Source organism: Corvus hawaiiensis, chromosome 7, assembly GCF_020740725.1.
Source record: "Corvus hawaiiensis isolate bCorHaw1 chromosome 7, bCorHaw1.pri.cur, whole genome shotgun sequence".
Taxonomy (NCBI): domain Eukaryota; kingdom Metazoa; phylum Chordata; class Aves; order Passeriformes; family Corvidae; genus Corvus; species Corvus hawaiiensis.
The window spans coordinates 28,933,820-28,958,683 of NC_063219.1; positions in this window are offsets into that span (position 1 = coordinate 28,933,820).

Genomic DNA, 24,864 nt, shown 5'->3' on the forward strand with positions numbered 1-24,864 from the left:
TGGCTGGTGAAGAGCAGGACCCAGTGTTTGCAGGGTGGCACCCGTGCTCTGCCCAACACCCCATCCACCCCTCACCTCTCCCCCAGCTCTCTGCAGTGGCACCTCTCTGACATTTGGATCTGCTGCAGTCTTGGCTAAAACAGAGGTCTTTGGTTTTATACGACCTCCCTTCCTTTCTTGCTCAACTGTGAGAAACTGGAGGATTTTCAGCCAAGCTCTTCTCTACCACCTAGTGGGAAACAGAATTATTCATGTCATGATGAGCACAGAGCAGAGCAGGATTTCTGGCGTGACCCTGAGCAAGCCCTTTACAGCCCACACCCACTGGGGACATCCCAATGGCCCCGAAGGCCAGAGCAGCCCCAGCAATGGTTTCTTTCCTGACTGTCAGTAGCACCCTGGCTTAGGGGCCAGAAAAACTTGTTGGGAGAAGTTGTCCCCTCTATTACTCACTATTTCTAGTGCAATTACAGACTGTTCAAGCCCATTTTTCAGCCAATCACCAAAAAAAGGGCACCTGAATTTGCATGATCTCAATGCCTCTCAATGCAACACCCACATACACATACAAATAAAGCTGAATTTTCCTCTTGTGCCTAACCTCTCCATGTTTTTCTGCCTCCATCCACCCCAGACAAGGTTTGGGCATCAACCACAAGGCCCCGAGCAGCCTCCAGAGCTGTGCTTGACCCCACAGCACCTGAGCACCAGCCATCGGCGTCCAGCCCCGTGGCGATGCTCAGAGGAGCGGGGCTCTGGCCAAACTCCAGCACAGGTAATTGCAGTCTGGGCACTTAAATTCCCCCTGCAGATGCAGCCGCCTTCATTTCCTGTCCTAAACTGTAGGGTAGTGTTGCAGCGTGCTGTTAAACAGCTGCCATGCGCTACCCAGAGGGGCTTGTATTTCGGCAGTGGGTGGGTTTGGCACGCTTCAAGGATAGTGAGAGAGCAGGCAACAAGGGCACTGGCTTAGGCTGCTGCTTGCCTCCCCACCTTCCCAGCACGGTTTAGGCACTGCTGGCTCTCCCTGCTCTTTCTCACACGGCCAAAATCCAGACACCACCTTCCCCTTTTCTGGTAAGCAAGCACCCCATGCAGAAAGCTCGGCTTTCCTCCAGCAGCTGCCAAGTGGGAGGAGGCAAAGGGTTAACGGTGAGACCAGCGAGGGAAGGTTCTCCTTGCAAACTGGAGACCCCTGCGAGTTTTATGGGGAAGGCTCATGGGGGTGGAGGGACACGGCAGGGGGAAGAGAATTTGCTTTATGGCTTTGACAGGAACTCCCATCATGGTATAATTATGGAAGCGAGAAGTCTGCGTGTAATGAAGACCATATGCCGTGTTAAAACACACATGCACAAATATTAGGCTCCCGTGAGGCCTGCGGGGGAGCTGGGGAGGGGATCAGGAAGGGGTGGGGGACCCAGCCCTCCCCCAGGTCTCCTTACAGAGCTTCCAGCCCAGCCACAGCCAGGGCAGTGGGGATGTGGAGCGGCTGAGGAGTCCAGTGCAGCCAAACACAGCTTGTTTGGGGTAAGAAACATCCAGTTTAAATAACATTGAGTAGAAGGAAGAACCTTGATGCCAAAAAACCGGGCTTTCACCCTGAATTTCTTCAGACAGCCCGAGAGCAAGGTTTCCTTCAGCAACAGTTTTTCTCCAGCTCCTACTACAATTTTTTCCTTTCCTTTCAAACTATGCCCTCAGTGCTCTTCCCTCAGTGGAAAACCTCTGCACACAGCTGCCTGTGGAGGCGACCAGCCCTCCTCCTCGCCCAATCTAGCTGTGCTGGTGGGAGCAACAGGAGCCACGTGACATCCCCAAGCATCTCCTGGGCTGGGGAAGATGACTTCAGCAAGCACCAAGGCCACCCAGCTGCTGTTTGAAGTCCCCATGCCATCCTCTCCATCACCCTGCCCACGCCTTATAATGTAAAGCTTTCTTGGCTGCAGCATATTAATCTCTCCTCTCCTGATCTCACATGTCTTCTGCTTCACATCTCCCACTCACTGTCTTTATGGGTCCTTTTGGCTTCTTTGAGGCTGTTTCTTCCTTTGCTGGTCACATGCTTCCAGGATTACTTTGCTGCTCACTTTCTGCATCTGTCACCCTGCGAGTCCCTGTGACACCTACGCCCAGCAGCACACACTCAACCTCAGCGTGCTCAACTACCCACCACATCCCTCAGGGAGCATCCTCCATATTAACATTCATATGGATGGACACAAGCTGTCCTTCACAAGCCTTAAATGCACTTACTATGTCCATCCCCCCCACCTTTGTCCACCCTTTTCCCTGCTGGGAGGACAGACTCCGGCCTGGAGCAGGTGATCCTGGTTTTCCCCACTCTGGAACATTTTCTCCCTGCTGGTGGTGGCTTAACTGGGAGTCCCTGGCAGCCAGCCTAGTTTGTTCTTCCAACTATTTTGCCAGCAGAACGGGAGCTGTTGCTGTTGTGTACCAGGGCTGGAGGTGAGAGCTGTGCCGGAGGTGCTGTGGGCAGCGATGCCGCTCTCCTTGCCAGGCAACATCAAGGGTGTCCAGCTGCAGGTCTGGCTGGGGTAAGCAGGGGAATGCAAGGCTATGGGAAAGCAAAACTGATTAGCTCAACATAAGCTCTCCTTGCATCAAAGGAGGGAAAAACACATCCCTCTGTCTCTCTGGTAGAAAAGAGAGGTGACAGAAAAAATCCCATTCTCTGTGGAAGAAATACCAAATGCAGCAAGGAATAATTTCAACTGGTTTCACTGGGACCAACAACGTGCATGAGAAGAGAGCCCATAATTTGTATTTGCCTTATATTTCATAGAGCCTCCATATAAAATACTCTTTCCATTCATCCATACATATAGTATTGTCTGGCCTCCTAAAAAAACGTAGCTGCTTTCCACCACCCATAGATGCACTACAGATACAGAGAAGCACAACTCCCATAGCACTGCAGGGCAGTATAAGAAGGTCGTCCACTTCAGGAGGATGAATTTCCCAGGCATGAAAAGGTGATCCCTCCATGACTACAGCACAGAAAATGCCTAGATGAACGCTGCTGCCAAATGCATGCTCATTTTAGGATGTATCTGTCCTCCTCACTTTATCAGTCTAAGTTCTTCCCTCATGTTTCCCACCTGCATCTGCTCTGAGGCAAAGCAATCGTGAGCATTCAGTGTCAGGAGCAAAATTTTTAATTTTCGCTCTGATTAAAGGTATCCCTGACCACAGTGGTCAGAAGTTGCTGACAGTCAGGGCTCATCCTCCTCGACGCTCACCACCCCTACGCAGCAAATCCTCCCCTCTGCTGCCTCTGTGCCTGATGAGAAGCGGAGCCATCCCCAGACAGGCCCATCCAGCCCAGCTGTGATGCTGTGAATTTTCCAGGGTTCCTGCAAACTTTTACATCCATTCTTAGCGGAGAGAGCTGTCACATGGAGGTAAGTCACAGGTGTAGTGCTGTGCCACGGCCTCCCTCCGCTGGGGACAGCAGGGCGAGGAACAACCTCTTCTCTTCCCAGTGTCTGCTGCGATCCGCGATTCCCGTCATGCACAGTGTGTCATCTCCCATGAGTGCCTGCCTGTTTCTGCCATCTGCCGTGATTTATAGAAAATGGGCAGTGATTAATAGCCCAGTCAATGCCGAGTGAAGCCATTTTCTTTCATTTACCTGCTCCCTGACCTCCCTGCACAGCCCTAGACAGGGGCTGGGAAAGTGTATTAATCATGCACTTAAAATATATTTAAAAGGGGAGATTGGCTGGGAGCTCGGTGGTATTTATGGAGTCATTTTCTACAGAGGATGCAAGCTAATTTCCAGATAAAACAAATGGGCTCTTTGAAATGGAAATGAGTCACTCAGAGGTACTCAATGTTTGGTCCTTGAGTGATGCCCCAAACCCACACTCCTCCTGGGGCTCTCTGTCACCTACCTGAGTCCAAGTCCAGTGGCAGCTGCAACTCTCACACACAAAGGATGGGGGATGCCACACCAGCTCAAAGTGTGAGCATGGTGCTAAGAGGTCTTTGGCACCAGAGAGGTCTGTGCTCCCACTGTAGCATGGTAACAGCACTAGGGCAGGGGGCTGCAAGGGTACAGAGAGATCCTGCCAGGCCACAGTCCCCCTGAAGAGTTCTTGCAACAGAGAAAGGCTGCTTGGGGAAAAGACCTTGATTTCTTATGACATGAGCTGTATTCCTAGAGCACTTGGAGGCATTTGGCCCCTCTCTGGACCCACAATCTGAACAGTCAGTAGGCAAGCTCCAGGACACCTCCCCAGACACAAGGCAGGTTGTCTACATGAATTTTTATGAGCTCCAAGCAGCACAACTGACCCTGGCGTTCCTCATCCCTCAGCAGAACCAGATAACATTTTGGAGATAAGCATTAGTGACCCTTGCTTCCCCAATCTCAGAACACGAGCCCACATTCTCCTCTATCCTCTGTGGCACAGACCCATGGTGACACATCTGGAGTTGCACCCTGCAGAATCAGAGGTGAGGCTGGAAGGGAGCACAGAGGGTCACCTGGTCCAACCTCCCTGCTCAAGCAAGGCCACCCGAGAGCACATGGCACAGAATCGTGTCCAGACAGTTCTGGAATATCTCCAGTGAGGGAGATTCCACACTCTGGGCAACCTGCTCCAGTACTCAGTCACTGCACAGTAAGGAAGTTCTTGCTCATGTTCAGGTGGAATTTCATTTCCCCTCCTTGTGCTACAGCCTTGGGGCAGCACCATGTGCACAATGTCCCGTCCAGCTCTGTGCAGCCTCCCAGAAAATTCCGCTGTGCCATGGGCCCCCAAAGACAGCTGGGGTTGATAGCAATAAAACGAAAATCCCCCTTCAAGCCGAACAAAATTATTGAATTATTCTCACCAGTCAGAGACCAAAGGTTTGTTGACAACTTAATTAACTGTGTTTGTAATGAATTTTTGGCCACATACAACAGACTAATTATCAAAGCAAACATTAATCTCTTTCTAGGCACATCAAAGTATTGAGAGCACAAAATATTTACATAAGTCTCAGATAAAATTCTTTGCACTAATTCTAACATAATTAAAATTATGTTGGGGCTAAGGTAATTATGCAAGGTGCTTATGTGGCATAACAATGTAATACAAGACAGTGCTTATTTTTACCTAGAGTCAATCAGCAAAGTTCTCAAACAAATGTAATGTCTAGTAAATACGTTTTCAAGGGAGAGAAAACAGCACCACTTTTGAGCTCGGTTAAGGCATTTTAAACGACCCACTAAGGCTGCATGAGATAAGCACCTACATTATTTGTACTATCTGAGCTTTTCCCAGCAATAACTAGACATGAGTAAAATTGGTGAGTTTTAAAAAGCCCTTGCAGCATTTCCAGCTCCCTCTGTGCAATAAGTGATGGTTTGCCTTTTCTTTCCTTCCAAGTGCTGATCTGAATTTGATGGCTGAGAAGTAGAGCAGACTGTGTCTATCCATAATTTCCTAAGGGATGCCCTTCCCAAGAGCAGGGTGCATGAAAGGAAAAGAGAAGAGCAGAAGGGAAAGGGACCAGTCTTTTTCTGAGATGAGCTGCGGCAGGACATCTCTTTGGTCTGGAGGGGGAGTCACTATGACACCAGGCAAAAGTGACTTTCCCAGATATCCCCATGGCTGCAGAAACTGCCTGGCCACAGTGAGCTCAGCACCTGCTGCACGTGTCACCAAACAACTGCCTGCAGTGCACCAACTAAGCCTCTGCATGAGAAAATGACCACAAGGCAAGGTCATTCCCAGGTCCCACCTGCCATCTGTGCTGAGAGTCACTTCTACTATCACAGGAGGTGACCTAGTTTCAGGAAGCAGGTCCCAGAGATGTTACCCTCCATCCCCCACCATGTCCTTCTGTCCCTGGGACAAGCACACCTGCGCTGCTGTGACCTAGGGCCTTGTGGTGTGGGCCATGCAGATAGTCCATGGTGACCCAGAAAATCCTTCAGCTGATGAGCTGAGAGGGCAAGTTGTCTGGATGCAGAAAAAAATTTAAAATGCTGCCTTAGATCTGCATCACAGAACTGCAGAGACTTGGCTCCAGAGGTCCTTGACTTGCTTCATCCTGATGTGCTTGTGGCATGTCTGCCTGATGCTCTGACCCATCAGAACGAATCTCCAGCAGTGGAGGTGAACAGCTTGTCACTTCACGCTGGCACTCCCATTAGAAAGCTGTTAGAAAGGTGTGTGATCTTCATGCCCTGCCCACCGGTGGTGAGCAGAGGTGAAACTTTCATGGGCACAGCAGCTTTGTGGATCTCATGGGCATCTCCCAGAATGCCCATCCGGCACCTAATCCCCCTCCTGATTCTCAACAAGGAGGGTCACCTCCATGTGGGTTGTACTGGGCTGGAGCCTTCAGCTGCTGTTAAAAACTGCCCGTTCTTGACAAAACATGGAGCTCAGCTCCCTCCTGTCCCACCACACTGGCTAAACCAGCAGCAAGGCCACAGGGACTTGTGCTACAGCACCATTCAGTAGCTGCACCCAGTCCCAACACCATCCCCACTGCAGATGTCAGGGCATATGTTCCTGTTTTGCCAGCTACTAGAATCAGCTCCTTTCCATGGCCTTTGGAGACATTTGCTGGAGGAAAGGCTGCCTTTGAACAGATTTCTGCCTAGGTTTCACTTCATTAATCAAATCATTTTTTGACACAAAGCACCAAGGACTTGCTGGGGGTGCAAGGCCAGAGAGCGGGGTCATGCCAAGTGGCTCTAAGGGGCTGTCCAGTGCCAATCCCACAGACACAAAACTTTGAGGGAATTGTTAAGCTTTCAGCTTGATTTGCAGACTTAAAAAAAATTAACAGGTAAGTTTGGAGCAACAACAAAAATGATTCTTCCAGTATCAGCTGGTGTTACTGTCCAAAAGACAACTAACTTTACACCAAGAAAAAGAGAGAAACATCTCAAGGTCCTCAAAAGGTGACAGAGCTATAGAGAGACTATCTGAATTTCTTCCATAGTGGTGGGGCTTAGCCTAGAGTTAGTCAGAAGACAAACCCTGCTGTTTGGCCATATGAGTATGGCTCGGCTAATTGTCCTGATGAATCTGAGGGTGGGACAGAGAAAGTCTGGTCATTGAATCTGTGTGCAGGAGAGAGCTGTAACAGCCTTTCCTCTCCCTGACTCTGGCCAAACAGTTTTGGCATTTGTTCAGCATTTGAGTAGGTGAAGCCAAGTCTGAACACTTGACAGACTCCAGTGCAGTGCTGCTCCTCAAAGTCCACTTGCCCAAAAGACAACTCCCACGTTCCTCAAGTTTCTGAGCAGCTTTGTGTTTGGGGTTTCCTTAAAACCTTCAAAGCTCCTACAGGATTAGCACTTGGCTTAACCTCTGGCAGAATTGACAGAGGCTTTAGGAGCTGGAAAGATTTTAGGGCTTTGTCCTTGGCCTCTTGGCAGAGGCCAAAACTTTTATATTCAGGTCACCTTCCAGCCAGAGAGTTGCCAGGGGTGCTCTCTAGTAGCAGTTTGCAGAGAGAGGAGAGAAGCAGTGTGCAGATGTTACCCTCAACATCTGGAGCAGCTGAGATACAAATACAGCTGAGGAAGGAGGCAAGCTTTTGAAGTACAGGGAAAACCAGAAAACATTAGCTAGGAGAGTGGCAGGCTACAGTGTGATATCTTCTGCCCAGGTTGCTCTCAACAAAAAGGCATAACAATTTCCAGTATTTGTCCAAAGACATTTGTGAAAGCTGTTCAGCACACTGCATTTTAGCTGCTTGCAAAAGGGAGTGCCCTTACTGTGGTAACTCAGCAGCTCCACATAGTTTTTAAGGTTTTTTTCATCCTGACAAAACTCACTTTGAGATTAGGGGGTATTAGTCCCATTTCAGTGATAGGAAACAGAGAGACTTCAGGTGTCTAAAGGGTTTTTAGCACTGGCATAGAGGAAGTTACTCAGCATCAATGGAAAAGGTGCATGGACAGCCCTCTGTATTTTAAGAAGTTGTGATAACTCCAAAATCTGGACCAGAGTATGGAGAGGGATAATTTTAAAAAGTATATTTGTAATCTTTTCAGCATTACCATTTCAAATTATAAATAGTAAAGACTGGGAATTAAACAGACTATTGACATTTCCCCACTATCTAACAGGGAAGTAGTCTGAAAATCTGGTGGGAGAAGGGCTTGTAAAAAATGAAATTTAAGAAAAAACAAAGTCAGCAACATTTTCCACTTCACAGCTACAAAGACTTTTGGCCTTTTCTCAGAGGAAAACAATAATCTCACGTTATTCTCAAATTATCACTCCCATCACCCTGAAAATGATGGGATTTATTTATTTGACTAAAAACTACAAGAGAAGAAAAAAACTGGGGGAGAAAAAGGTCTAGTTCCAGCCTCTACACCAGCTGCTGCCAATAGCTGCCCCCCTTTTGAGGCCATACATGAAGAAAAGGGGTCAGGGTAGGATTCCCAACCAGGATGGACCAGATGCTGCATACCTGGGTCCCAGGAAAATTCCCAGGGCAGTAACCAGCCATCTGCAGGTTCTGAGGATACCCTGGACTTCCTTACCTCCAGCCTTCCTCAGAGGCACAAACTGCTGATCACACCAAAAGCTGCCGTGGGTCCGGGAAGGATCTTGGCGGGCCGGGACCAAGACTTGGGCTTTTCCTTCCAGCTGAATGAGACCTAAAACTTTTTTGCCCGCTGCAGAGCAGAAGAAAGAATCTTTATTCACAATTCCTTAAGCCCCTTGCGGTGAGCAAGCGAACCTAAGGCTAATCCTTGCTGCAGGGAGGAAATCGCCCGCAGCCCCGCTCCGGGATGCGCGCAGCGACAGCAGATGGAGCTGCGCGACCGCGAGTGGGACCGGTGCAGCTCCGGCTGCAGGGCTGCGGAAAGAGCCCCTTGGGGTGTAAGGAGAGCCGGGAAGTTTCTGCTCAACGCGGCCTTTTGAAGCTCTCCTTCCTTGTCACAAATAGAGAAAGGGAAATGTTTGTTTTTAAACGAGGTTGGGAGAGAGCAGAACCTGCTGGTTTTTGCAGGAAAGACGGATGCTCTGAGGCTGGGAGGTGGTGTTCAGCTCCGGCCCCTCTGCCACCACAGACTTCATCTGCAGCCTTGCCTGCATCACTCAGGGAGACACAATTTTCCCGGGAACTCAGGTAATTGCCAAGCAAATGGACTCTGGAGCATCCCAGCTCCTACTCCCCCACTTCCCCTGGCAGCTCCCCATGATACCCACCATCCTAACAGCTCCTGCAAAAGCTTTCAGAGGTAGCTAAAAATGTCCTTCTGCTTGTAACCAAAAGGTAGAGCCACAGCTTACCTAGGGAATTTGGGGATTCTTGGGGGCTGCCCCACAGGGCAAAGTTACAGTTTACCGGCTCTGAGCCCCCTGAACAAAGAGCTCTGGTGCTGGCCCCAGTGAGTGTTCCAGTGTCCCCAGAGGTGCTTCTTTAGACATGTTGCTTTGGTAGGTTATAAAACTCCCTTACAAAGTGATTACAATTAACTGAGGCTTTATAGATGTAAAGTGCTCTTTGATGGTGTTTGGCTCACAGGAAAGAATGAAAAAGATGACTGATGCAAGTGTGCCATGGCCAGCAAGGCCAGGCTGACCTTGCAACAGATTCATTCATCCTCCTACCACATGCTCAACACACCAGCGCTCCAGATTGTGAGAAATTTTATAGAAGAATAAAGCAGTAACCGAAGTGTAATAAGCTCACACACAGCCCTCCTTAGCTTAATTTTTAACTGCAAGAGTGACAATCAAGCAGCAGAACAAAACATCTGTGGGGAGTGGTGGATTTGACATCCTCAACGGACCAGATCCATGTCCTCCTGTGGGATTTTTCGGGGGTGGCAAACTCAGTTTCTGGGGCAGGCCTGGCTGACACCCCAGCATCTGACATGGGCATAACTAAAACATTTTTAAAAGAAGCTCATTTAAAGATAAGCTGTATGCATGCTGTTAGGTTTAACTCACTGCCTCTGCAATAACTGCAGTGCAGTTACATGTACACTATGCTGAGCTATCACACCATCCTAAGAGCCTCAGCACAGGGCTGGGTCCCACCCTGAACTCTCACAGCAGCCCTGCACACCCTGGCAAGCTTGGTTGAAGCTGTTCTTCAGGCCAGGTCCAGGCCATCCCAATTATCATCTAATTTATGGGCTCAGGGCAGCCAAAATGGGAGAAGGTTTTTGCTCAAGGCACATGTGAGCCAACATATGACTGCAATGGCTCCTTCTCACATTCACATCTCTGGAGTGCTTCTGCCACACAGTAACAGCAGGGAACTGGCTGTTTTCTCCACGAGCATAACCACAGCCTAACATTGCATGAAACACGTAGGAACAAAAATAAAAGCGTGTTCTAACCATGTTGCAGCTATTGTTCTTCCACAGGATTTTCATCTCGTGGCAATTTCTGAGGGAGTTGAAGTCTTTGTGGTTTCTTGCATTTGGGGGGAAAAGAAGATCAAAGCACAACACCCTCTGAGATCTGGCCTGGGAAACACTGTCCCCAGATGACTTGGTGTTGTGTGACATTGTACCCTGCAAAACAGGCTTTAACAAGGCAAGACACACAAGTGACTCAGTGCTGGCTGCCCCACCATGGGGGTGAGCAGCAGGACAAGGTGGGTAGAGGCACCTGAGCCCTCCATGGGGTGTGGCAGAATGGACAGCTGTGTCCTGAGTGAGGGCAGCACAATGTCCTACAAAGCCCATCCTTTGAGACGTCTACCCTGCTGTATCCCAGTACCATCTGCCCTGGGACAGGAAGTCCCTTCGCACCCCAGGTCAGCTCCCACTCACCAAGAAAGAGAGATTTAAAAAAGTTTTTTGAAGGAAAACGGCCTGGAGAATTGTGGGCTCTCACAGTGGGCATCTCCTGGTGCCTTGCCCATCTCCACAAGCCGTAGGCATCCAGCCTGTGCACTTCCACCACACTTCCCTGCAAGGCCCCAAGCAACCTGACCCAAAATCAGCACTGATTACAGCAGGGAGTTGGACCAGAGACCTCCTGAGGTCCTTCCAGCCTATTTTACTCTGCGACGATACTTTTGTTTGCCACGGGCGGTCATCCCAGGCCACCACTACATCTTTTTATGCACTGCTGTAAAGGCTAAACCACTTGGTCCTCCAAACCTTGACACAGAGGCTCTGCAGGCAGATTTCTCCTGATATTTAGCTTATCCCTTCTTCCAACTCAGCAGTACAGATCACTGCCTGAGCTGGAACAGGATCTAGAGGAGCCCATGCATCACAGCTGACTCAAGCCCAGCCTTCCCAGGATTTCTTCCATTTGAGCCAAACCAGAACAAACTCACATGTCCCAGAAACGTTTTGCTACAATTGACTAGAGATGATGCAGAAAATCCAAGGCTTAACTCCTGAACCCCTGTTCAGTTTGCAAGGCTAAAGCCTGAGGGAACAGACATTAAAGCCCTTCATACAGCAGCCTCAAGAGGCAAAGCAGAACTTTGAGCCTGGGAACTTTGATCACTTTGGTAAACAAACAGGCAGGGATTGGGAGACTGGAGAAAGACTCCTCTAACATCCTGGTCTGCCCATAAAATGAAAGAATAGGCTGTACTTTTAAGAACTTTGCATGTTTTATGACATTATTGTCTGTAAACCTTCTTAGTTTCCTCAGTAATCAGAAAACCGATGCCTTTAATAGAAAACGCAGTGTACCTGCCACAAGAGCAGAGAATGAAAATTGGTCTCCTATGCAAATAATTCAATTATAATCAAGCACTGGAAAAGGTCAGGTTCCCAAAAGGATGTATGTTTACATTTTAAATAAGGAACTGGGAAACAGGAACAATATGACAGCTTTGCTGCTTGGGAGCTGTGACTTGCAAAGGTAAACTGCAGTTTCACAAGTGGGCTCAAGGTGTGACAAATCCCAGTGGTGGCACCATGCTGCTTGCTTTTTCTTGTCTTTTTTTTTTTGGGGGGGGGGGGGGGAGGGGAGGAACTGCAAAAAAGTTTTATTCTTTTTCACAAAATCATGAGGCTGAATCCCAGAGAAGGTGGCAGGGTTTCTTGTTTGGATTTGTCCTGGGTGTTTGCTTAGTTGATCTGAAATCAGCACAAGCAACTCTGAAGAAAGCAGAATTTGTCCCTTAAACTCTTCACTGAAGATAAAATAGTATCTAAGATGGGTCCACATCCTCAAGTATGAGGAGAAATCAGCTCCTTATAACTATATTTTTAACTCCTTTTTGTCCCCAGTCATGGATTGTTGGAACAGTCTGGCTTTAAGTAATTTAAGCTTTCTTGGAGTAACAAAATCAAAACCACTAAATATTTTACTACTTATAAGTAATCTGTTACAGGCAAGTAATGGAGTCCTACTATAGCTTTGAATTAATGTATAACTTAAATAATCACTAGCCTAGTGCTGGTGTGCTGGTTTACGTCCAGGAAGGCTTTAGGCAAAAGCAGGGCCTGATGGGGATGGTTGAGTAATACAATCTAAAGAAAGCAAGCCTAACATAAGAAGGAAAGCAAGCCCAGTACAGAGAGTTATAAATATAAGAGAGAAAATACATAAGGAAATATAAGAAATCTTGCTATAAGCAAAGACAAAAATTTCCCTCTGTCACCTCCCAGGAGAAGCCTCAAGTTTTGAGGGGTGCAGGCTGAGCGCATAATGCAGCTCTCAACTCCCAGCTGCAGGAAGCGGTGGAGACTGGAGATGATTTGCCACAAACACCATGTAGGTGTAAAGCACTCATCTCAAGAAACATTAAAGTGAGCTCGAGTGCCCAGCAATGAGCCATGACTGCTCCACCCCTCTGAGAGCAGGAACAGCACTCTCCCAAGCCATCCATACGCACGCTAACACACCCACTTGGAGTGGGCGCTCCCAGAGAGAAAGCAGTACCCATATTCCCCCATCCATGCTCAGCTCCTCAAAACACAGAGGGATCTTTCAGGAGTGTTGTGCCTGTGACAACTTATCCTGAGGAAGGCAGCAAAACACCTCCCAGGGGACACGGAGGGCCCTGTCCAGGGACCACTCGTCCAGCCTGGCCCTGCCCTACAGGTGGTATGTTGACAGCTCTTTGTGGTTCAATATGCTTTTCAAAGCAAGACAGGTAGGGATTATGCATGATTCATTTTATCAACATACTTTCAAAGTGCATTATCAAAGTATTTTCCAAGCACAATTTTATAGGTGGAAAAACTGAAAGACACAGAAACCAAGAATCTTCACTTCACTTTTGATATACTAAGCTGGATACATTCACGGATTTCAGTGTTTCTTTGGGAAAAATCCATGTGAGGAAAAAATGTATATAACCATGATCAAGTGACAGAAGGCACTCACATGAGTTGGTGCCTCTAACTCCTGAATCAACTCCCCTACCCCCAATTAATCAGGATAATCACCAAATTTCCAGCTCACTAAAATCACATTAAACATTACAAACTTTCCTGAGCACTTCCAAAGCTGAATAAAATTTCCACTTCCAGATAAACACAACCAGACGTACAGTGCCTCCTGCCTGAGGCCAAGCTACCAATAACATTGTTCTTTTACCTCCCCTAAGCAGTTCAGGGCATTTTAAGCTTCGGGAGAGTTTTGGCCCGGATATGTCCCTGCTCCCAAATGCATGTTCACCTTGTACCTCAGCGTGACTGCAAAGGTAAAAGGACACAAATCCATATGTCAGCAAGGCTCGGAGCCTGCCTCCTCTCCTCACACACCCTGCTGAGGTTTCAGCTTTCCCTAGGAAAGGCAGGGATCAGCTGCACCAAGCACATTGGATCAGACTGGTTCTTTGCCCAGATGCAAATGTCAGAAAGGGAGGGAGCACACACCGGCCAAAACTGACCTATTGGAAATGTAGGACAGACCTGCCAATGCAGGAAAACTCAAGCATTGAAAATACCCAGAAGAAGAAAACGGATGGCCTGGGGGGCTGAGTAATAGAATGCCTTTTTCTCCTCAGAGCCCAAAGGAGAACAAACACTCAAGACAAACAATCTTGCTCCAGCTAAAAGAGGGATTAGGGACTACTTCCAAGAGGAAAGACCCAACAGTAAATTCAAAGAGATTCAGCAAGGATCACAGAGCAGGACCTAGGTCACTTGGACTCTGTGGTCTTTGTGGGTCCCTTCCAACTCTAGATATTCTATGACTGACAGCAGTTGTTTACTATGGGCTCATACAAACTTCAGTGGGGCTCTGTTTGCTTCTCCTCCTCTCCTACACGTTACCTAACACTGCTGTGCAGCATTTAACAGCCGCAATCCCAGACCCCCAGAGGTGGCTGCACACCAGCAGGGAGAATGTCTGCACACAGCACATTAAATGCATATGTCTCTGTCTATGCATGAACCACTCTCCAGGCTGGCTGCAGAACGACATCTGTGTGACACCCAGTGCCAGTGCTGCGCAACCATTTGAGAAGCCTGAGTGAAGAAAAAGCACAGATGTTTTCCAAAATCCTTCAGGACATTCTGACTGTTACCAACAGCTGGGCAAGCTTTCCCATGGTAACATCACAGCAGACAGGAATGCAGAAGTAAAGAAAAAGCTGGGGCCTGAGCTGAGCTGCCAGCATTCCAGCAAGAAATGTTATTTCAATAAGGAGCACAAATGCAGATGCTATTTCTGAGCAGAGCAGAATCCTTCCCTACCAATTCTTTACATGCAGCTTGAATTTTCTACCATCTCTCCCATAATAAATGAAGTTATTTGTCCGTGTGATTTTTGCTACTGTATCGATATTCCCACAAGAAAAAGAAAAAACATAGGGCAGGCTGAGATGCCTCTCGCACCCAGGCCTCTGTCTGACTGCCATCACTTGGTCTCCACATGTGGTGGGAGATCCACAGTCCACGGTGGGCCCTGTGCCATGCAGAGCAGTGGGGTGCTGGAGTCAGGATCCAGCTGGGAAGCTCAGGGACGGGAGCCCTTTGCATGTGCATTTTAGTCGCAGGTGCTCGCAGCAGCAAAGCCATTCTGCAAATGCTAATCTTGTTTTCTCACACCCTGCCTCTCCATTACAAAGACAAAGGCTTGCCAAGATCACAGTGTTTGCTGAAATGACCAAAGACCTCAAAAAACTTCCCTCCAGCCACACAGGACCAGAGGACCAAAGCGACCTCTCTCAAACAGACCTTCAGCATTCCGAGGAACGTGCAGTGTTTTGCCACATCGTTTGAACAAGTTTGTTTCAAGAGGTGTGCAGAGGAAGGAGAGGCAGGTACTAATGGGCTTAGCTCTGTGCTGGAAGACATGTAATTAAAGAGTGAAAGCCAAATTATATCTCAGCGCCACATATTAACGCAGTATTTTCAAAAGCTCGGAGGTTGTGCCCACAGGAAAAAAAAACAAATGTACTTGGAGCAGTACAAACCTGTATGGTCACATTACCACAGCTTCTTTCCATCTAAGAAAAAAACATCGTAGCAAGTCAGTGCAGAAGAAAGCCTTTTGTTTTGGTTTGGTGGTGTTGTTTTTTTGTGGGGTTTTTTTGTGTGTGTGGTTGTTTTTGTTTGTTTGGGGGGTTTTTTTGTAATTAAGTTCGTCTTGCAAACAAACAAAAAGTGGAGATCGGCTGGATTTGTGGGAGAGTAACATAGGGGAGCCCAGAGCTACACACTGCACCTAAAAGTCACTCTTTCTGTGCTTTTCTTTCCTCCTCGTCTTCAACTGCTCTGTCAGGCCCTATACACAGCATCTTAATACAAATATTCATGTATCATTAATACAAATATTTATTCTATTTATTCTATGGCACTAGAACATAGGAGTCCTCCGTCACAGGCAGAGTCCTCACTGGAATTAGTGCTGTGGAAATGTAGAAGCACAAACTAGTTCCTGGCCACATTAGAGGCAAAAGCTATCCAACATGAAAAGTTCTGCAGGACCCCACCAGTACCTATGGAGCAGAGTCAGAAATAACTTGTATTCCTTATCTCTAGTCCATGAGGTCCATAGGCAGAACACATAGGTCCAGCCCGCAGAGTTGCTTTTCTGGGCATGCCACGTCTCTCTGAGGTTTGGTCCACTGTCCAAAGTGCTTCTACTCTCTGTTTTAATTGAGAAAAATGCAGAGAGCGCCTCAGGCGCCGTTTGTACCAACCTGCAAAGCAATTCAGTTATAGTTTAACTTCTGCTTGAAAATGAGGTCAAGAGGTGAAGCCTTCAAGCCAAGGAGAAGTCCTCCAGCAAGCATACAGTTATTGGGTGCAGCACAAAAAAATCACCTATGCCATCTCTAAGCACAACATTATGATTCATCACGTGCACAAGTCTTTGCAATCTGTTGAAGACAGCTAATGTCCCTGGAAGTAGCAGCTAAATTGGGTAAGAATGTGATGACTTTTTTTGTATTCATTAGGTGCTTTCTCCTACCAGATATAGTACTGGGCAGCAAAAATTTTGACCCAAAAGAAGCTGAACTGGCACATCAAATCTCGCAAGGATCTGTATGCCCTCAGCTCAAAGCCATCACTTGTTTTCACTCTGCCAGGGCTTTTGGGACTCTAAAAATCTTCTAAGGCGTTCAAAATACAACTTTACAGACTGTGACATCCCTCTCTCTGTTCTCTACAAGCAAGGAAAGCCCTGCTGCTTCTCACAAGTCTCAGAACATGGCATTCACCCTGAAAAGCACAGAAGACCTCAGGCAGCTTAAGCAGAGAGGTGCCTGCTGTTGGAAATCTGGTCTTGTTGAAGGGGAAAGGAGCCATGATTGAGATTTGCTAAAGCAGGGCACTGTACAGAGAAAAGCACAGTACCCACTACACTGCAAGAGAGCTGGGTACAAGTGAAGCAACCAGATGTGGCGGTACTTCCACAGGACTCCATCCAGCAAGAGACATGTGCTGTAGCTGACAAGGGGACATTGAAAATGCTGAAGCTGTGAGTCAAGGCTTCATCTTTTATCTGATCTCACACTTCTGTCACTTCAGTCAGTATCTTAACACAATCTCAAGCTTTTCTTGGTAAATATTTCCACAGAGCAGCAGTGGTGTGTGCTAACTCTTTCCATTTGCCCTTTGTATTTCCCAGGGTTGCAGGCGATTTCCCATTCATCGAGGCTGAGGAGGCTCCCCTGAGGATAAAGCCAAGCAGAGCATGTTCTTTTCTCTCTCCCTTTCCCTGTGGTGACAGTTCTGCCCTGCCCTTCCCATCCCTCAGCCCAGTTAGACAAGTCAGTCAGTCTCCAGCCTGACCCTGCTCTGCACATTACCTTCCAGCATTTACCATGGCACAACAAAAGTGCATTTCTCCAGAAAAACTCTGCCTGACCCACACCTGTCCATGGATTCTTCTCAGAACCCATTTTCCAAGCTGGGTGGAGATATTTCAGCAGGCTTAAAATGTTCATGTGGCCTTCACCCACAAGATCGCAGAATGAGCCTACAACCCTTTGTATTTCCTGGGATCCATGGAAAAAAAATAGGGATTTGACAATAACATCTGGGTTGTTTACAAGGTATTTCTGCATCTTTGAAGAACTATTGAGCTTGGGAAATAGCTGTCAATCTAAATAACACTAAAATGGAAGATTTCTCTATCCATCCATCTCCAAACATCTGGGCAGATCTTCAGCTGATGTAAATCCATGTAGCTGTGCTCAGTTACTCCAGCTGAGAATCTGGCACATGTCTTATAGTTCTTCCAATATTAAAAACACATTCTCTTTTTATGTAAGCACAAATATTTATGTGATGTTATTTGCACAATTTTGCTTTTTTTGGTGCAGATTAATGTCCCCCAAAGAGATGGGTAAGTAAAATCGTTGCAGCACTCAAGCTTTATTCAATCCCTGGGTTCTCTGTTTCTTCTGATTCTTGTTTGCATCATTGTTTTAATGATGTGAAGGGTACATGAAAAAATCCATGTATGGGAAAGGAACTGATGAAAGACCAAAAGCTGTTTACAGATGAAATGCAGAGTACTTAATGGGGTTAATACCAGCAGAGCCAAATAAGGCCAGCTGAGTTACATGGGTGCCATTCTTGAATTGAGAAGCAGATTTTGTGCATTTCTAAATCTTATGCGCCAGGTCACTGCATTGGAATATATCCACAACCATTGAGATAATGGATATATGCTCATTTACATCAGAGGATGAACTAGCCACTTATCTATATATGGAAATGCATTCATCTCCCTGAGATTAACCCACAAATTTGTCTTCAGACTTAGGTCCCATGAAGTTGAATTTAAAAGCTCTGTGTCACTGTAGCACCCCAGCTGCTCAAAGGATAAAATCCAAGCTCTAATAGTCTTCTGCAGCATCCCTGCCCTGTAGTCATGCAGGAGTCTGGGAAAATCTTATTTCCCCAGCTGCGAACCTCTCCATCAGAAGACTTTTCTCCTGACTTTCACTGCTTTTTACATTATTTGATGGCCATCTCTTGATTACTAGGGCAGACTTGCTTGATGACTTCTGAATCTGGACTGCAGTTCATCACTCTTTTTCACAATGGTTGCCGAAACAGCTGCATGTTAACTACTACATAAATCTCCTATTTCCCCCAAACACAGACAGTTTGGAATCTTCTTCTGTGTGACCATAGAGTTTTTCCTTCTCATCCGTCACACTAGATAAGTTATTAAAAACAGTGCTTTTAATAAATCCCAGAAAGTTATGCATTTCCTGTACATGCCTGGCTAGCAAAAAAGGCTCCTTTTCAGCAGTGCCACGTGCAAAGCTTCCATCATCTGCCAGGAAAACTGTACCTGTACTCAAAGCATCAGAAGTGACTGAGCTAAAAGAAGAACCTGTGCATATTTCCTTTACCAACCAACCTCCAGCTGCTTCAGAAAATTTACTAGGGATGAGATTTCTATGCATTTTTAAAGCCCACAGGATTCCTCTTGTCAGCATTAGAAAACAATCTTATTGCAAAACCCCTCTCCATCTTGTCTGCCTACAGAAGGAGCTGGATAAGAGACACGGTTTACTTGGTCTGTCACAACATCTGGAAGTCATAGTGACACATCCAAGCAAATGAGAGCTGGAGACCAGCAAGTTAGGGACAGAATGAACATGTCTAGCAGACCCTCTCCTAGGCACTACTTATCATGAGGGGAGATAAAGGGAGCCCAACAGGGAAATACAGGTGCAAGAAAAGGGAAATGCAGGTACGTTCACCATCATGTCAAAGGTCCTGAGTTCAATTTGTGTTCAGAAGGAGAGATGAAAGTTCATATTGATCAATGTGTACATTTCTGTGCAGGAGTTAAGGGAGATATAGAGAAATGCTGTTAGGAACATTTAGAGAGGTAATAACTCCTAAGCTTTATTTTTAACTCATCAATTGAGTTAAAGAATGGTCCTCTCAACTGGCATACTTTAGTACCCTAGTAGTCATGGTTGCCCTGAACTTAGTGGTGACAGCATCATGCCTTGCAAATAAAGCTCTGTTTGTATATGGCATTTCTTCCATAGGGGCTACTGACTGGCAGAATTTCTATATTTTCATGTTGCCTCTTTTCCCAGCTCAGCATCACACCATGTGAGATGCTCCAACTTGAGCATCATGATAATGCATGACAGCATCAGCATGAACTACAGTTCTCACTTGATTTTATCTATATTACATCTTTTAGGTCATCTTTTTGCTCTTCCCTTACCCATCAACACTGTAACCCTGTTGTAGGAGGCTACTGCATTTGTCAGGTCTGATTTGTCCTTAATGAAGCCACATTGGCTGTCACCAATCACCTCCTTGGTTTCCACATGCCTTAGCCTCATTTCCTGGTGGATCTGCTCCATGATCTTGCTGGGAACAGAGGTGAAATTCACTGGCCTGTAGTTCCTTGGGTTTTCCTTTTTTCCTTTTTTAAAAATATGTGTTGTATTTCCCCTTTTCCAGTCAGTGGGAACTTCACCAAACTGCCACAACATCTCAGATAAGATGCACAGTGATTTAGCCCCTTCATCCAACAATTCCCTCAGAATATGCAGATGTGTCTAATCGGGTCCCAGGGATTTGTGCACCGTAAGCCACTAGAGTGAGGCACTAAGTTGATTTTAGGGCATTTTTCTTCTGGCTGAAAGTGTTTTGGGGTTCAGGTTATTTATCAACAGCTTTTAGGGTATTGGAGACAAAATTTGACTCAAGTGATGACATGCAAATTTGGGATTAAGGACCAGATCCTGCCCCTGAAATGCTGTCTCTCAATTACACTGGAGAGCAGCATTTGAACAGGGGAACAGCCATCCCCTGTGCAGACTTTCCTTGGAAAAGGCACATTAAAGTGATTGATTTAAAGTGCAAAGTTTCCTCCATACTGTGGAGACAGTATGGAGCTGTGGTAACAGAATAACAAAGTACCTAATTTGTGTAGGTCTTACATAAAGCTTATATTGTTTATAAAGAGTTCATATCAGCTCCTAAAAGCTGGACAGGCAGCCTGTCTGCAGTGCAGACAAGCAGCAATGCCCATCTGTATGTCTGCTAATCCCATATTTTGCCAAGACCACTGAGTTCTAGGTAGGGAATAATTTTAATTTTTTATACCCAGAGGAAGCAAGGAACTGTTGTAAAGGCAGATCTGGGCCCCAGCACGTGGCCCAAAAACTGTAGAAGTTTCAAAGGCATCTCTCCATGGCAGTTACCTACGTCAAGTTATTGCACTGAATTCAATTCAGGCTGAATTTCAGGAGCTCTGAAGTTGAATGAGTGCCAGAAATTCAGCCTATATACTAAAGGGGTCAAAGAGCAAGTACTGCATAAAATACAATAAATTCTTTTGGTCAGATGGGCAACCAACTGGTCTTGATTTGACCCAAACTGTTGTAGAGCTTTGTTGCAAACATTATAGTTTGCAACGCTGAAATACCATGCAGGCATTTCATTTGTTTTTACCCTTGGCTGTTATCATCCCCCTGGAGCTGGCTCAGGCAGAACCAGGTCAGTTGGTTCCAGTCTAACCTATCACAGGGAGAGGAAGAAGGAGGGACAACTCATTTGCACTGTTAAGCAAAGCCAATCTTTCTATGACCATCTGCCCTGCTCTTTTGCTAGGTGACTTTTTCAAAAAAAAAAAAAAAAAAACATAGCTAGGAAGAAAAAAGAAAATACAAAACCCACCCAGCCTGCCTCCCCTACTTAGCTGCCCTAATCAAAGGTTAAAAATGAACTCAGGCCAATGAGATGGAAATAGAGAATAAACACGCAGAAGCATCTGAGATTTACTACTCAGATAGGACTATTTTCCATAGGATTTGACTAAGAATTCCTGGCAGAGGAATGGAAGGCAAATCTCTGTCCTTTGAATGGAATGGGGATTTTCAGGTCTTTCTCTGGCTGAGTAAGTGTAGGCATGTGCAGCTTTCTGTTGATGTGAGCAGATGTAAATACCACGTTCAGCAGTCAAAGGTTCAATGTAAGCTTGCTGCTTTCAGAGGAGCTCAGATTGAAACAAAGCCCATAAAGGTGGCAGGAGCCTTCCTTGGCTCAACTGTCTGGTCCAATAGCCTAGGGAAGCAGCATGTCATCTGAGTATGGATGATCTGCTCACTCTGAGTTGAGAGTTTTCACTGAAATTCACTACGAAGTTTGCAGGAAAAGTTGCAATGATTAGGGACAAAAGGTGCAAATTCCCCTTACTGCCCCTCATTTCATCTAAACAGCTCCAGACCTGAGCAAATTCCAGCTCTGCAGCCTGAACCCTCAGGAGATCTCTCTCAGCAGTCATAGACACATGTATGTAGCTCTCAGTATATGCCAAACCTATTTTTATACAAGAACTGTTGTCATTAAAGCAGTTAGTCTTTCCTAGTCTGGGAACACCATACATCCCTAATTGGCATGTCACACAGGTAGGATATCCTTAATTAAACCCCATATAATTAACTGTGCATCTCATGCCACTCTAGGCACCTGAGCAAGATCTCTGCAAGGTGTTGTTCTAAGACATATGGATGTATCCATCTGCTCCAGGCTAGGGTGTGTACCTCCAAAACCCCTGCCTGGCACAGTCTGATCTCATTCCCACACACCTTCAGAGGAGAGGCATTCCTTTGACTCAGCCAGCCACATGCACCGTAAAAGCTTTCCTCAAAGCACAAGAGACCAAGTCCTCAACTGGTATTAACTGGTGAGATCCAGCAATACGATCCATTTATCTAACCAAGTATATTCCTTGGGACTGCATCGTGCTTGGCAGCAGCCTCCCTGTTCTACATGTGCTCACAACCAGCACAGCCCATGTTCGATGGAGGAGATTTCCAGCCAGAGCATTGTTAGGAGTCTGGGATTTGGAGGTGGCTCAGCAAGTGAAACATCCCACATGACTTCAGTTCACAGCAGTGGTCAAAAGCAGATCCGTGCATGCTGGCTGTGCCTGAGGAAATCCAGAACAAACAGCAAACAAGCCAGACCTTGCCAAGATCAGCAAAGGGAGGCTATGGCTCAGCCTTTTACAGTGTACTTACTATGGGGCCATCTGGGCGCATCAAATAGAAGGGTGAGAGAGAGAGACTTCGTGGATGCTTTTGGCTGAGCCATGATGAATCTTCCATTTGTTACCTCCTTCCCTCAACATATCTAAATTCTTAATATGATTGATCCTATTAAATTGCTCAATGGGATAAAGAAACCTCCTATTTTCATGACACAGTTGCATCACAGATTCACAATGTGAGCTTGAAAGCATTCAACATCCTAATTCTTATCAGTGTACCCAAATTTCTATTTAGGAACCTAAATATCATGGTGAAATTTAATCCAAATTGACTACTTATTTTCAGACCTGCTGAGTCAAACATGGAACTAAATATCCCTTTGAGCCTACTTGCCGATGGCTCATCCCTCAATCATGGTGGATCCATCTAGCTTCAATGGGACGTGCAGGGAAAAATCCAGGCAGAAAATCTCATGTTCCCACATCTGGATTCCTATCCAAAGAAAAGTCCTCACCTGCAGAATGCTTAATTTGGTTTTTCCTGGAGCTGTGTTTCCATCCAAGTGCCATGCAAACTGGGCTGAAGAGCAAGCCTGCTGGACCTCCCATGCCCATCTGCCAGCTTAAGCATACAACAAGTCCATCTCTTGCCTCTGGCATTTTGCATTAAGCAAAGATGAGGACAGCAGCAAAATTCTGCTTTTACCCCACCTCTGCACATGCACAGCAAACTCCATGAATTCCATGAGCACTGAGCCTCCTCCCTTCTCTACCATAGACTCAAGTCCATGGGCTAAATCCAGGCAGGGTTTGACTTTAAAGGAACCGAGTCAACTTGATGGACATTTTGGGACAACATTCACTTTCCATGATTCTTAGCAGGAACCATCCCTCAACTTTCATGTAAAAGAAAACTCTGGCACACTCCAGAAAGGTGAGAGCCTCATTCTGCTCCCTCTCTTCCTAAACACCCCAGCAACAGTTCACACAGTGGCTGGAATCAGTCCCATTCCAGACCACGGCCACTTCTTGCAGTTTAACTCAAGTTGATGTTGAGTCACCTACAGCTCTCCTTAAAGGAGAGACAACTCAGCATCACTAGCTCCAGCTTTCTGAAAATGTCCTGCATTTTTCCTAAATTACAATGAACCAAGAACATTTTCTTGGCTTTCTTGTAAACAAAAAGCTAACCTAGGTTCTACTCTTCCATCACTAGAATTAGAAGGGTTAGCCAACAAAAAGCTGAGCTAAGGAAGCAAGCACAAAATTCAGGAACTAGTTCATTAAACCAAAAGCTGCTACAATATTTTGACAGACTTTTAGGAATTTTCTAAATGCAAGACAACTACTTGAACTTAATACCAACAAACACAACCAAGGATTATTTAACACCAGCATGGACATAAGACAGCTACAACAAACACCACTCCTTCACAAATCCTTTTGACCTCCAGCTTCTGTTCAGGTCTGTGTCCTCAGGGACATCTTTGTGTTGCTCTGTAGTGTCTTCACACTGAAGTTGGGAGCTTTTGTCTTTATCAGTCTGCTGTGCTAAATAATCTTCTTGTAACATTGCTTTTTCTTTTGGCCATGTTTGTAACAGAAATTCAATAGTCACAGGCATTATGAAAATAAGTGTGAGTGAAAACAATGATCCAAGAAGCACTAAGGCTACAAGCTACTATAAGGAAGCAATGACCTGAACAATCTCTTTCAATTTTAGTGTAAATATTTAAATTTTCACGAATAGGTAGGTTTTCATATACATCACTCAGCAACATTTTTGGGTGAAACTAGGGCAGGCAGAGTACAGCTATACACTTCTGAGGTGCATTACCTAATCTACAATAGCTATCCCCATGTTTGCCCCAAAATATTTATCTATCCATAATGCCTACTTTCTACTAAGATTGCAGGCTTTTGGATGGACACAGATCAACCTTTTGTTCCCCTGCAGTATTTCCTTTACGTCAGCCCAGCAGATCTTACTGCATGATGAGGAATCCTGACAGAAGGAAAAAGAGCCCTTCAGTGTATGTCAAAGTATCTAATAAAAGAAGTCAGTATCACAGATCCTGGTTGACAGAGGGGCAAAGCTGAGAAGGAGAGGTCATGCCTATCCCAGTTTGAAAGGGCAGGTTTGAGCAGCACAGGCTCCCACCTGCTCTCCTGTGCTTACCTGTGGAAAGCTCAGTTGGCTTTGCCTGGGGGCACGATAACTGCGGTGTGTGCCTGGGTGGATGAGATCATCCCTGCCCTGGATGATGCCTCAGGCAGGGTCACTGGCTGCTTGTACAGCAAATGAGGATGGCCTGAAGGCACACACTGCCAGACAGAGAGCTCAGACATCCCACAGATCACTTCTCAGAGCCAGGAGAGGGACTTCAGATTCCAGGTCCTGTTCTGTCTATATCCTCCAGTCTTCCAGTCCACAGGCATTTAAAGCACCCCCCAGCTAATTCAGAGAAGTTTTCTTTTCAAGGTACTGATATCCAACCTG